Here is a 12,185-nt window from a genome sequence, read left to right on the forward strand (position 1 = left end):
TACATGATTTTTCATCAGACTTCTCTATGTCCAAAGTTGAAACAGAGGATGAAGAATAAAGAGTCAACATTGGCCAAGGCAAGTGTGAAGGAGGAATGGAAGGAGTGGATTCATTCATCCTACTATCCATCAAGACGTAAGTGGAATAATTAGATTACAGCATGGTATTTGTGCAAGGATGATGAATAGAACAATAAAATAAAATAGAAAATCAAGAAATATATCTATGCATATATGAAAGCTCTGTGAATGGCAGAGTTAGAGTTTCTATTCAATAGGGAAAGGATAAATTATTCAATAAAAAACAATATCAGGACAGTTGGTTACCAGCATGGAAAAAATAAAATAGAACTCCAAATATAATATAATTTCCACACTATCTAAAAAAATGTAAAGATACTTTTAAAATATTAAAAGAATACATAGAAAAATATCTTTATTTCTTCAATAGCAGAGAACAATAGCTTAAACAATGCAAAAAAACCCCACAAAGCACACATACATATATCAAACCAAAAGAAACAATTGATAATTTTACCACATTAAAATGAAAACATTTTATCTGGGTAAGGAGTTCCTGAGATAATCCCTTTTCTAGAGCTTGGGGTCCTTTGTGCATATCTCTCTTTGTAAAAATGATTTACTTCCTTTGGTCACTGCACCGTCCCTTAAAATTAAAGACTGAAACTATTAAATATTTTAAAAAGCTGATGAAACTTGATGACATTAAAGTATGTTGAATTAAGGCATGCATACTGTGTGTGAAATGTTAAATGCGGGGCTTCCCTGGTGGCGCAGTGGTTGAGAATCTGCCTGCCAATGCAGGGGACACGGGTTCGAGCCCTGGTCTGGGAAGATCCCACATGCCGTGGAGCAACTAAGCCCGTGCGCCACAGCTACTGAGCCTGCGCGACTGGAGCCTGTGCTCTGCAACAAGAGAAGGCAGCGACAGTGAGAGGCCCGTGCACCGCGATGAAGAGTGGCCCCCGCTCGCCGCAACTAGAGAAAGCCCTTGCACAGAAACGAAGACCCAACACAGCCAAAAATAAATAAATTAATTAATTAAAAAAAAAATGTTAAATGTGTCAGTAGCACTTATATTTAAAAACTACCTCTGGGTTACTAGTGTAGGTAAGCCCCAGAATTCTCATAGACCTACACTAAATAAGATCCAGGAATATTCTCAGCTGATACCATAAAAGGGGGTGCTTAATGGCCATCTCTACAGTACAGTCTGAGGCAACATAATCTCATCCAGTTCACCACTATTTTACTGGTAGATCCTCTGATGGAAGTGCTATTTCCCTTGAGGATGGGAAAGGGTCAAGCTTCCTTGGGCATCTGAAAGCTGCAGGAACAATTTCACAACTCTCACTCTTCTTTGACTTTAGTGTATGCAAACCACTCCTAAATGTTAATAAATATTAGCTATATACCTCCCTCTTAAGCCCTGCTGAGTGTCAAGGTTCAGACGCAGACATTGAAGCATGCCTGTTTATGACTCATACCTTGTGAGGTTGTGTCTGATTTAGGAAGGAAAAATCTTATTCCCCCCTCAACCCCTGAACCTAAAATATTAGTCCTTAATGAATACAGTGTAACATTATGAAAGTGAAAACACTAGCCATAGATTATGGGCAATATGTGTGTGACCCAAAAAATCCATGAACGACTATAATGCAAAATATATTTTTAAAAACTACTACAATCTGGTAAGAAAACACACCCTAATATAAAGATTAGCAAAGGGTTTCACCAAAAAGAAACTCTGAAAGGCCAATAAACTCCTGCACAGATTTTCAATGTTACTAATATATCAAATAATTTCAAGTTAATATAAGAATTAGAAAGCAACCCGTATCAAATATGGCAATTCCAAAGTAATAGACACAGTAATATTTCATAATATCTAAGGAATTTATTTAAAACCTGAAACACGGAAGAAAGTTCAACAATGAAACTACTGAAATGTTTATACTGGGTTTTTTTTTATTAAGACATTACTTTTTAAGAGCAGTTTAAGGTTCACAGCAAAACTGAGGAAAAGATAGAGATTTTTCATATACTTACTATTCCCTGCCTCCACACATGTATAGACTCTCCTATTACTAATATCCTCAACTAGAGTGGGACATTTGCTACAATTGATTAACATAAAATTGACACATCATAATCACTCCAAATCCATAATCTATATTACCATTCACTCTTGGTGTTTTACATTCTCTGGGTTTGGACAAATGTATAATGACATGTACCCATCATTATGGCGTCAGACAGAGTATTTTCACCGCCCTAAAAATCCTCTGTGCTCTGTCTATGTACCTCCTACCCCCAAACACATAGCAACCACTGATCTTTTTACTGTTTTCATAGTTTTGTTTCCAGAATATCATATAGTTGGAATCATGCAGTAGGTAGCCTTTTCAGATTGGCTCCTTTCTTTAGTAATAGGCATCCGTCAATTAGGAATAAAACTACTATACAAATCCATGTGTAGTTTATTTGTGTGGACATAAGTTTTTAACTCTTTTGGGTAAATAGAAAAGGAGCATGACTGCTGGATCATATGGTAAGAGTATGTTTAGTTTTGTAAGGAACAGGCGAACTGTCTTCCAAAGTGGCTGTACCATCTTGCATTCCCACTAGCAGTGAATGAGATTCCTGTTGCTCCACATCCTGGCCAGCTTTGGTGTTGTCAGTGTTCCAGATTTGGGGCTTTCTAATAGGTGTGAAGTAGCAACTCACTGTTGTTTTAAGTTGCATTTTCCTTATGACATATGATGTAGAACATTTTTTTCACCATCTGTATATCTCCTTTGGTGAGGTACCTGTTAAGGTCTTTGGCTCATTTCCTAAACATGTTGTGTTTTCATTGTTGAGTTTTAAGAGTTCATTGTGTATTTTGGACAACAGTCCTTTATCAGATGTATCTTTTGAAAATATTTTCTCCCAGTCTGTAGCTGGTGCTCTCATTCTCTTGACTTTGTCTTTCAAAGAGAAGTTTTTTTTTTTTTAATTTTTAAAGAAGCCCAGCTTATCAATTATTTCATTTATGGATTGTTTCTTAGGTGTTGTATATAAAAAGGCATCGCCATATCTAGTGTTATCTAGATTTTCTCCTATATTATCTTCTAGGATTTATAGTGTTGTATATTACATTTAGGTCTCTGATCCATTTTGAGTTAACTTTTGTGAAGGTTGTAAGGTCTGTGTCTAGATTCTTTTTTTTGCTTGTGTATGTCCAGTTGTTCCATCACCATTTGTTGAAGAGGCTGTCTGCTCCATTGTATTGCCTTTGCTCCTTTGTCAAAGGTCAGTTGACTATACTTATGGGGGTCTATTTCTGGGCTCTCTATTCTGTTTGCCTGTCCACTGACCTATTTGCCTATTCTTTCACTAATACTACACTTTCTTGATCACTGAAGCTTTACAGTAAAACTTGAAACTGGGTATCATCCGTCCTCCAACTTTGCTCTTCTTCAATATTATGTTGGTTATTCTAGGTCTTTTGCCTCTCCACATAAATGTTAGAATCAGTTTATGAATATCCACAAAATAACTTGTTGGGATTTTGACTGGGATTGCATTGAATCTATAGATCAAGTTGGCAAGTAATGGCATCCTGACAATATTGAGTCCTCCCCTCCATGAACATGGAATATCTACTTTTTTAGTTGTATGTTTATACTGTTTTTATGTTTTACTTGCATGAGATCCTTTTATATGCTCTGGAATTTACTTAATCACTTAAATTATTAAATTACATCGTTGTTTTTGTGATACAAGATAACTTGTATAAATTTAATCAAACATTATGAGGTTTATTCTTGTTTTCAATTTTTTAGTAAACTTCTATTTATTCAGAATGATTATGAAATGCTGGTTAATTTAGATTCTAGTGAAGTGAAAATTCCTATACGTCCTAAGCAAAGATTACTAATTTGCAAGGAATTGTAGAATATCAAAACACATCAAATACGAAAAAGAGAAATAAGATATAAATCTCTATAACTAACCATTCCTCATAAAGATTTCTGGTGCCTTGGAATTGCCATTCTTATTATTTTTAATGTATTTGATCTGTGTATTTTTAAAGTAAATCCCTTATATTTGCTACTTCTCATACGAGTATCTTGCATAAAAGTGCATTGCAAAATGTATAAATAAGTGGTCTTTTGGTTTATTTGGAGTAGGTAGACTACAGTTACTGTTTTCTTAATATCTAGACATTTCTGAAGGTGACTCAAGAAATAGCCTGTGAAACAAAAGCATAAAAAATAACTATTTGAGCAAAACACCTGCCTGAGTCTAGAGCACAGACTTGATAATTTCTGAGGTTTGAAATATATGAGAACAAAATATTACCTGTCACATGGGTATCATGTGGCAAAAATAATGATAAGGATACTAACAAGACTGGGTAAGGATAAGTTAGACTTAATGACTGCTAGATTCTTACTTGACATTTTCTTAAATATCTTCCTTATTTATCATTACTTTTCATAATGGAACAGTATAGATCTCTTTTCATAAATATCCTTGCACAACTGCATGAGGAGTCATATATATGGATTTTCTCCCCAGGTACTAGAAATCAGGAATACCACCGTGAAACTACCAATAAAATGTAGCAGAGCATTGCTGAAGAGGTTTAAAGAATCTCTCTATACCTTTAATAAAAGTTCCTTGTATGTTAGGATGCATAGAGGACAAATCCAAGAAGTGATTCAGATGTTGGATGTCTGCCAGGCTCACTATTATGTCACTCATTTCCTGGATACCAGTTTCCAGACTGAGGATATTTACATATAACTGCATCAATAAAATCCATGAATGACATAGGTCCGCTCATTATCACTGTAATTGTTATATATAGAGTCATCCTTTAATTAAACCTGTTCTAAAATTTTGAGATTCTACCATTTCATTTCAAGACACATATAAGAAATATTGAAAAGTGCTTCAAAATATAACCCTGATATAATGAAAACATTTTATTAAATTACATATAAAATGTTTTGTCAGAATTTCCTTTTCAGTCCTCTCCTTTGAGTAGAGAATTCTTATTACAGAAAAGTGTATCTTTCTGTCTCTTTAAAAATAATGAATGCATGTTTTCAATTGTGGATTATTTCTGTGTTAGAATCATTATTGTGGTAGGTATCGAAATAATCTAAAAGGCACTCATTTTCCTGTAACAGAACTCTATCTTCAAGACATAAAAAAGTAAGCAGGTATTAAAAGGTAATTTGTTTTCCAGATATTAAACAGTATGTTAAGGCTTCAGGATTTAGCATAGTAATCCATATTGGCATGCAAGTGATCAAAAAGAAAGCCAGATTCTTATTATGGATTTAGAATTGCCCGACATTGAGAAGAATAGACAGCTTAAAACAAAAGTTGCTTTTACCTCAGCAACAGAGCTTTCGCCTCATTTGCCAAATCTTATGCACCTGATCTTTTACCATATAAATACACAGAAAATGTGTTTTATGTCAAGTAAGTTATACCTTTAACATTCCTAATAGTCCATTAATTAATTAAACAAATGAGATCAAGCTACCTGCAAGGTCACAGTCATCATCCATCCAGCTTTATATATGTAACCAGGGGTGATGGAAGAGGTTGTCATAAACATCACCTCCTGCTTGTCTGCATCCCCAATGGTGTGCTTTATTTATCCCCTCTAGGTGATAAAATATCTTTAGCACCACTGATGCTCTTAAACATCCTAGGTACCAAACACTTTTGTGTCAAAACCATATTATCTAAGTTAAGTGTATTATCTAAGTTAGCAGTTTTCAAAATCAAGTCTCTAGGTTTCCTTATATTATTAATGTTTTCAGCTGGTAATGATATGTCTCTGAAGTCCCTGAGTTTTACACATCTTTACATGTAGTTCTAAGCATACATTTCACTATTTCCTCCCTTCATATTATGTCATTAGCAATATTAAGTTACTGTTTATGACCAATATAGCATACACATATTCTCACAGTCTGTGAGTTTCTTCCCATGGTAAATCATGAATTTTTTGCTAAAAGAAGTCTTTGTACTGCCAATTTTTTCCTTTTCTGTAAAGTCTCCCACACACTGTTGAATATTGATGGAGAGATGCCTCGGTTTACCCAGAGAATTCCAAATCTGACATATGTTAAAATACCCTAGTGCAGAGCACAGTGATATAAGGGAGGTGAACTGCATAGTCAGTGGAACAGGGTGCTCATCACAATAAACTGGGTAAGGTTGGGTCCATACAAATTGGATTTTTTCCAATGGGTTTCATAGCCAGTGCTCTGCAATTAAGACTGTTGCCGTGCATCTAATGTCAGTTGCCAGGAGTACTCTCCACATGACATCAGTTTCTTCTGGTCCTAAATGTAAAGTAATCATTATCTCCTAAAGCAAAGCATTTATTCAGACCACTTCCCAGGACTCCTCACAGTAAGAGCTGTAGTGTTAGCAACTCACAGGGCCAACACTAACAGTAGGCAGAAAGTGCAGAGGCTTTTCTAAGTCAAATATTGCCAGCTAAGACATTTTAAATTTTGGTGTCAGTACTTAAGGGCTTTGGGGAGAACTTGCATTATCTCTCTAGCTTCTGGAATTTTTACCTAAATGAGACAACACATCAGCACATTAACAATAGTCCAAGGTTGAAACCTATCTCTGAAGCCCAGACAAAATCTACTTCTGGTAAGAATTACATTGGCATAATCTCAGATGCAGGTAAGCTCTTTTTACACTGAACATGACTATGTGTAGCTTTTCATCACTATTTATCTTTTGCTAGTTCTTTCTGCATTGTAATACTCTTACCTCTCCTACTGATTTATAATTATTTTTAGACAAAAATTTCAGTCGGATTCATTTGTACCTGCTTCATAACAGCAAGGACAGGGTCTTGATCCATCACTTATTAAAAAACAAGACACTGAAGAATGATGCTGAGGCTAAAACGGGGAGAGGGTGACAGGATAAGGGCACTGAAAATTCAGACACCTGCTGTGAATGTTGAGCATGCAGTAAGTTGGGGTCAGTCTCTGACAAAAAAAAAATGCAAAAACAAATGAAGAGATCTAATAGTTGATACTTAAAAATTTTGTTCCAGTTGATGTCCTTGGAATCTTTGTTTTCTAAAATAAAAGCAAAAGAATGCTCATGTTTTACATGATAGAGAGAAGCTTCCTGTATCTTACCAACCAATGCCTTGGATTTAACACTCATATTTAAACATTTGAACATTCATATTTAACACTTACCATTATTAGTATAGAAGTAAAATAAGTTTATGCCACTACTTGCAATGCTATTAGTTCTAGAAATAAAGAAGTCTGGCTCTTGTCAGGTAAATCAGAGTTTCAGGAACTTTATAATAAATGTCATGACAGTTGTAGGGAAAACTGTCTCAATAAGTCACTAAAGAAAGGCAAACAACAAAATAACAATAACAAAAAACCCAAGTTGGCAGAAAGGCAAAATTTAAGTACTAATTTTCCAGTAACAGTTCCTGTCTGTTATAATTTTCTCTCCCTGATACTCCAGTAATTTTTTTTTTTCGGATCTCAGAGATTTTTCTCTCTTAAAACACACACACACACACACACACACACACACGCACACACACACGCACACACACACACGGGGTGGCGGGGGATTGGGGGGGGAACTCTATGCCTGTGTTCACAGTGCCTAAAGGAAAAAAAGGGGTCACAATGTTGAACAAAACGGACATGGACTGTGACCTTATAGTGCTTTCCATCTGGAAGGGATATCAGTATTAGTCAGACAACTGTACAAAGAGATATAACATGTTAATGAATTACAGTTTTATGGTGCTATGAGACCATATAGTTGGGTTGGCCAAAAAGTTCATTTGGGTTTTTTCCATAAGGTGTTACAGAAAAACCTAAACGAACTTTTTGGCCAACCCAATAATAAAAGGATGATCTCATCAGGTGGAGCAAGAAAAGCTTCCTTCAAGAAGCAACTACTGTGTTGATATACTAGGCAAAAAGGAGATGGGAGTGGTGATCTGCTTAGGGAGAAGCAACCATGTACAAAGACCTCATTGGAGGTCACATGACAGGAAAGAGGAACTGAAAGGCCTCTGCATCTAGAATGCAGGGAAAGATGAGTTGGAGGCATTTAAAAAAGTGCTAACCCATGGGAGTGTGGTAAGCCAGGAAAGGAAACTTGGTGAATGTTCTAAGGGGAATGGTCTTCAGAGAGGTGTGTCATCTCAATTTTGTATTTTTTAAAGCTCTCTATGGAGAGCAGACAGAATAGATGCATCAGTGGGCGTGAGCAGGTAATTCAGGAGGCCTCTGGAGTAGTCCGGGGGAGAAATTATGGTAGTTGGGACCAGGGTACTGATGGTCCCAAATGAAGACAAGTGGATGAATTCAAGAATAAATTTTGGTAGGGAAATATGACCAGATTAGGTGACCAAATTGTGGAATAAAGGAGAGGGGTGAAAAGAGGTTTCTTATTTTTTCTGGTACATGATGATGTCATTTACTGAGCTCAAATCCATCAAAAGAGTGTATTTGTAGAGATGGCCAAGAGCTTAACTTGCAACATGTTAGATTAAGGCACTTAGGTGATTAGGTATATCAATTTGGAATTAACTGGCACTAAGTATGTAAGTGAGAGTCATTAGCAAGTTTGCTTTCTTTGAGAAATTTTTTATTCTCCCTTCTTTTAAAATGAGCACTGCATGATATAACGTGTTTACTCTCTGCTCTACCTGTCAGAATTATTGAACCTAATTCATGTAACCACTTTAGCATATTACTTTGTCCTATCAATAACACTAATTCTCTATCTATGTTTTTGTGGCTCAAGAATCTGGAATGATTTCAAGTATATACATACATACCTAAAGATATTAAGCATAAAAGAAAACTGGTTGAGAGCATATTCACATTTTTAAAGCTACCTCATAGAAATAATATAATAATCAAATAAATTAATGTTTATTAAAAAGTACTAGAAAGTGTCAAATGATTATAAGTTGGTCATTATTATGATGAGGGGCTAAGCCACTGTCAATAAATGTTATCAGAGTTGATAATTTACAAGTCTTAAGTGTAGGGGAATTTTTTTCAGAAAAATAAGTGTTTTAAATATTATATATTTAATGTCATTAAGGATACCTTAATATTTAGAAGGCATACTAGCCTTGTAGAGTTATTATCATTGCTGTTATGTCTATAGTAAACAATCTTTAGATAAATACATACATACCTATATATTTACACAGGCATGCACATTTCCTATTCAGATATTACTGTTTTTCCTTTAAATTTATCTGTGCTTTAGCTAAACAAGAACAGCAGAAACAGACAGAAGCACTACTTACTGGCCAAGACTAATTGAAGATGCCACAATGAGAAAAATAACCATCATAGCAACCACCACCATCTCAACTGTCCTGTACTAATAACAAACAGGCATTCCATTCCCACATTATTTTACTACTTCTCCATATTTTACTACTTCTCCATTCATATTTTTTGCTTCCACTAAGAAAGTTCCCAGTATCCCATTTAGCTTTTTAAAGGGATTTTAATGGATGTGCTATGAATTTTCAATGAGCTATTTGAAATTTGAGGAATCTAATTAGGAATGTATTTACTTTCTCTTTTTTAAACGTGATTAATTCCATGCAAGACTTTCAGCCTAATGTTACTCCAAAGAAAGAAATTAATAGGGAAAACGAGACTCTACTTTTACAGACTAATGGACTGGTAATTAAAAAAATTGAATTAAGCATTAACTCAGAAGTGTCCTTTTCAATATATAAATTATTTCTGTTTAGCCTTCTATTGCCAGGTTAATTAAGTAAATCCTCTGGCCTTGATTATAGCTATTAGCAAATGAAAATGTAGTTGAATTCACTAAAGTCTTGTGATTTACACTAGGGAATCTATGTCAGTAAATATATCCCCTTGGCTAACAGCTTTCATAAAGTCAGATGCTTATTTAGATAAAGAAAAATAAATAATGTTTCCCTTATCTGTGGAAAACAAAAAATCATTAATTATCTAATTAATTGTTTGGGCAGATAAACTCTCTGGGATTTCTTGTGACGTTGCCTTTAAGAAATAAACCCAATACATTCCACATCTTCATAATGTGTGAAATCACCTCAGGCTCAGAGATGATCCTCAATTTCCTTAAGAAAAGTAAAAGGTGGAAAGTTTAGAATGTCTTCCTCAAGTTGTTTTATTTAATAAAAAGCTCAAGGACAAAAGTCATGAAAGCAATTCTTAAAAGAAATGAATAAATCATGTACAAAAGGAGCACAAAGTAATAAAATATACATAGAAAAAACCTACACTAAAATAATGATTTGTAATCTATCTTCTGTATACTCAAACTCATCATTTTATGCTACAGTTATAGTTATAATGAATTAACCTCAATATAACCTAATATATCCTTTTGTTTATGTCTTAAAAGTAGTCCTTCTATATTACTTTGAGTACACTAGCAACGATATACTGGCTGCCTGTTTTAAATCTTATACAACGTAGCACCCTGATTCATAAATTCTTAACAACAGTCTCTATATTCCCTTAAGGACACAGACCTGTTTGTGGCTGGCATTTTAAGCTGTAATATATTGCAAAATAAAACTAAGCTTATTAAGTATCTCCTACCCATTCCCTTCAAGGAAATTTCAATTGCCAAGCACCTAATTACTGAGAGACAATCTAGGCTATATCAAACTTCTGCTCCCTATACAAATGCACACAAAATCATTTTCTGTGTGGTCACTTTGTGATACAAATATACCCTTAACAGCAGCAAGGGATGCTTATATCAAGTGTTTGGGAGAAGAAGGAAAAAAATAAACATGTCAAATTTAAACCAAATAAACTAGAAAAATGGCAAAATGATAGAATCTTATACATGGACCAGGAAAGTCTAAACTTTTCCAAATAAATTGTCTTTATTTTTTAAATCCTGAGAATATAGTCATGTAATTGATGTGTTTATCTGATTTATCCAGTAATTAGAAAGCCAAAAGATAAACATGTAGCTGGGAATTTGGTTTTGGGTAGTACACAATACATTATGTTATATAATTTGTAATCTGTCCCTCTTTTTCATTTTATTATCATACATGTCATTTCCCTTTTCCTTAGTTTTTCCATATGCATATTTATAGGCTGCCATAACTCTCCTTCAATGACACAGAGAACATATCATTCAGTAAATCAACCAATCAGGAAAAGTGCTATTTCTAGCACCAGTCGCTTACCCTCCATGTAGCACTAGAAATCACAGGCCTGGAAAGAGTACTCGATTTTTAAGAATCAAAAAGCAGGGATTTTATTCCATCTTCATAACTCATTAGCCAAGCAACTTTGAGAAAATACTTGGTCATTCTGAATCTGTTTATTCATGTGCAAACATTATTATTTTAATCTCTCCCTTGTGTATGCCTCAAGGCTGCAAATATGAGTCATGATAACACAGGTGAAATAATCTCAAAAAAAATCTGCAGATTCCATAAATATATAGGTTAGCAACATACAATGTGGTAGACTTTGTATTTCCAGAAAGACAGGACTCAAAAAATAAACGAAATAATCAGTGATGAATAATGCTGGTTTTTAATTTGTATATTAATTTGCAAGATTTCTATTTAGCCTCCCCTAAGCGTTTTCGAACCCACTGGCCAATGATCAAACTGAATGCAAGTAACTTACTTCTGGAGTCTGAAGAGTTCCTCACTGTTGAGAAGGAGTCAGCACTCGGCCTGGCTGCTGCAGAAGACGGACAGGGTGAAAGCATCTCCAAAGTTGATTCTGAGGATGGTGACAGAAGTAAGGTGCTCAGCTACTACATATCTTCCCAACACCTGGCAGAATGGTTACAGGGACTCTTCAAAGGAGACAAGCACAAAAAAAGTATATCAAAATATGCTTATGAAGTATCTTTGAAAAATATAGTTGCTGTTAACTGTGTGATCGATTTCAAACTCTATCAGGAATATCACTAAACAGAATTTAAATAGATTTGCATAATAAGGCTTTCCAGTGGAATGTGCAATATGCTCTGATTCCAATAGATATGACAGCAGTCTGCTTTTCATTTTTGGAAATTTTCTTATCTCATAATTGAAAACAGTTTAAACAATCAAAAGATACATCACAGTTCAATTTTCT

General features: G+C 34.7%; 1 protein-coding gene across 4 annotated transcripts in view; it reads right to left on the reverse strand.

Annotated features, from left to right (window-relative positions):
• The window catches only part of LRFN5 (leucine rich repeat and fibronectin type III domain containing 5), a 257,343-nt gene that overhangs the window by 126,329 nt on the left and 118,829 nt on the right, over positions 1 to 12,185 (reverse strand). For 3 of the 4 annotated variants that reach the window (XM_067737130.1, XM_067737129.1, XM_067737131.1), the window contains one exon: positions 11,727 to 11,901. The exons of the other annotated variant lie outside the window; for it this stretch is intronic. The gene's annotated coding sequence lies outside the window, so the exon portion shown is untranslated. The remainder of the gene's footprint in view (positions 1 to 11,726; positions 11,902 to 12,185) is intronic. 4 annotated transcript variants of the gene reach the window in all.

The sequence above is a fragment of the Pseudorca crassidens genome, chromosome 1 (assembly GCF_039906515.1).
Source record: "Pseudorca crassidens isolate mPseCra1 chromosome 1, mPseCra1.hap1, whole genome shotgun sequence".
Lineage (NCBI taxonomy): Eukaryota > Metazoa > Chordata > Mammalia > Artiodactyla > Delphinidae > Pseudorca > Pseudorca crassidens.